The sequence below is a fragment of the Sander vitreus genome, chromosome 14, assembly GCF_031162955.1.
Source record: "Sander vitreus isolate 19-12246 chromosome 14, sanVit1, whole genome shotgun sequence".
In the NCBI taxonomy this organism is placed as follows: Eukaryota; Metazoa; Chordata; class Actinopteri; order Perciformes; family Percidae; genus Sander; species Sander vitreus.
In genome coordinates, this window is record NC_135868.1 from 28,201,809 (window position 1) to 28,205,018 (window position 3,210).

Here is a 3,210-nt window from a genome sequence, read left to right on the forward strand (position 1 = left end):
AAGGATGGAGTTGAAGCAGACCCACAAGTACTACAAACAGGTACAAACTCAGATCTTTGTCACCGAGTCACAGTTCTGTGACTTTGTTGTTTGGACGACCAAAAGCCTTGCAACTGTGCGTGTCATGCATGACGTAGAACTTTGGGAGACACTTTTGCCAACCGCACAACATTTTTTTTTACAAGGTTGTCCTACCTGAGCTTGTAGCCCGTCATTACACTCAACCCCCACCCCCTGTGCCTTCAGCTGAGCTACCTGTGCCATCAGCCGATTCCCAGCCCACAGACAAACCCAAAAATACGAGCACAGAACACAGTCAGAAAAACATTGGCCACATTACAGCCAGGTAAAACACCCAAGCACAATGTCAAGGAGCACAAACTACCAGCACCCCCCCTTCAGCTGACCTACCTGTGCCTCCAGCTGAGCTACCTCCATGTGGATCCTGACATGAGCTAACTTCCTGGTCTCTTCCACATCTTTTGCATTAAGTTGGCTGTGGCCCCTGGTGAAGGCAGGTATTTTCAGTGTAGCACCCACAAGGGCAACACTTTCTTTAATATCAAATCCACGGTCCGCTAACACTAGGTCTCCAGGCGAGAGCTTCTGAAGAAAGCCACAGTTCTCGGTGATCTGCTTATCACTGGCACGCCCCCCCCCCCCACCCTTTGGAAATGAAAGAGATAGTACCTTGTGGTGTTATGCCAATGAGATATTTCATTGTGTGAATGCTTTTGTAGTTTAAATATGTCTGTGCCTTTGCACGTAGATGTTGCGCCCTTTCAATGAAAAGCTCAAAGCAGTCAATAATAACAGTAACACGATTCCCAAACATCTCTACATACTGATGTGGCATGCTTGCCTGTATACAATGTCGCTTTGGCCAGTACACCAAAGGGCTGAGGTGTGCATGCAGTACATTGATGGTCTCAATGAACAGATTGGATGCAGTTTGTTGGCTAATGTCAAAGAGGTATGCAACATGTTCGACAAGCAGATCAAGTCTTAAGCGCATAAGGGTCAGGAGGAGCATTTGAAAATGGGAGAGTTTTCTTTCTTTTGTTTTTGATTTTCGTAGACTGGGAATGATTTGCATCAGCACACCCATCAATAGACTGAAAGATGGAAGGCCAGTGTAGTACTTCACCTTTGAATCATTGTCTTTGAGAAAATTCTCATCCAGGGCCTTTTTGGAGAGCTCTCCCTTCAGTTTTCGATTCTCCTCCTGCAAGCGGATTATTTCTTTGAGTCTGAGGCTCAAAAGCTACAACTCTGTGTACCGTTCAAAAGTTTGGGCTCGGTACGATTTTAAATGCTTTTAAAAGAAGGCTAACCATGGCTACGCTTATTTGATTAAAAATACAACAAAAATCAGTTATAGTATTAAATATTATTCCAGTGTAAATCATCTGTTTTCTATGTGAATATATAGTAAAGTAATTTATTTCTGTGATCAAAGCTGAATTTTCAGCATCATTACTCCAGTCTTCAGTGTCACATGATCCTTCACAAATCAATATAATATGAGGATTTGATGCTCACAAGAAACATTTATTATTATTATTATTATTATCAATGTTGAAAACAGTTCGGTCGGTCTGTCAGTTGTACAGTTTTTTTTTCAGGATTCTTTGATGAATAGGAAGTTCAAAAGAACAGCATTTGTTTGAAATAGAATCTTTAGTAACATTATAAATGTCTTTACTGTCACTTTAGATCAATTTAATTATTCCTTGATAAATAAAAGTATTGATTTCTTCCCTCCAAAAAATTTAAATAAAATTCTCACTGACCCCAAACTTTTGAATGGCAGTGTAAGTTCAATCCTTTGTCTAGATAAAGAAACACCATTGGACATAAAATATATTGAGTCTACTTGCATCTGTTACTAATATTTACCTGGGAACAAATGTGCTTCTTCATTCAACTCAGTCTCATGACCGATGTGGACAGTGCCCGGCGATGGGGGTGGATTCACGGGACCTTCCATCTCAGTTGCAGGTGTAGTGTTGTCTGACAGTAACAATAAAAAGAAATGTTGTGTCATATCACAACCTCTATTCCTAAGGAATCTAGATTAGCTATACACAGGGGGCAACATATATTGTATTCTTTTACTATTTACCTGGGTATAAAGGTGCTGCATTTTCCAACTCAGCCTCAGGACCAGTGTGGTCAGTGCCTGGCAATGGGGGTTGATTCATGTGAGCTTCCAACTCAGCCTCAGGACCAGTGTGGTCAGTGCCTGGCGATGGGGGTTGATTCATGTGAGCTTCCAACTCAGCCTCAGGACCAGTGTTGTCAGTGCCTAGCGATGGGGGTTGCTGTTGTTGTGACCTCGTCGCTCTTCTCCTAAACCGCTTGAACCGGTCTGTGTTCGTAGCTTTGACCTCAGTATGGCCGAGGTACAGAGAAGGGGCCCAGTCAGGATCACACTCCAACATTTCATAGACAGGTTTGCCTGCAACCACAGTCACCAAATAAATTGCTATGTAGCCTAGATGTACAACATTTAAAACTACGCTTTAGTACATTGGTAACTTAAGCTCATTTTCTAGCCATTTCATGCTAGTTAACAGTTAACATTGGCCTAACGTCAAATCTAATGGTCTGGTTAAGTCAAACAAAACACGCTGGTTATTTGCCCAGAACATAAAATTTACAGAGAGTAATTGTAACTTACCTTTGTGAAAATACTTTGAACACACCATCGTGTGTGGTGGAGTGTTATCGAAGGTAATCTTGGGCCTCCTTACTGCTGCTATCCATGCCATTTGTCGCCTTTTTGTCACCTCTGAAACATGGCTTGTACTATTATTTTTCCACGCTGGAAAACGATAAAAGAATATTCCGTTCTTAAGCTTTATGCCACTTCTATCGTGAGAACGACTATTGCAGTTTATAACACAGCAGGTAGACAGCATCTTGAACACTGCGTTTTTCCCTCCATGCAAACAAGTCTGGCGCCTTATGTTTTTGCCGCGGATTCCCAAAATGCTTTGCGTTCACCACAGGAATACGTCATGATGATGAAATATTAGCAAACTCTATTGGAAGATATTTCAGCAGAGAGAAAGAGAAGCAGGAGATTGGCAGGGCAGTTGATTCTGAGGGAGCCGGTGTGATTGAGGTCAGTAATGGTCTATAGGTCTAAGGATTGTTTTGTTTTCTTCTAACAATAAGCATTTGTGGGCAGGTCTAGGTACTATA

The 3,210-nt window shown here is 41.9% G+C and overlaps 1 pseudogene; it reads right to left on the reverse strand.

The window, feature by feature from the left end:
• Positions 1–381: 381 nt before the first annotated feature.
• On the reverse strand, positions 382–2,444 carry LOC144528491 (uncharacterized; annotated as a pseudogene).
• Positions 2,445–3,210: the final 766 nt, after the last annotated feature.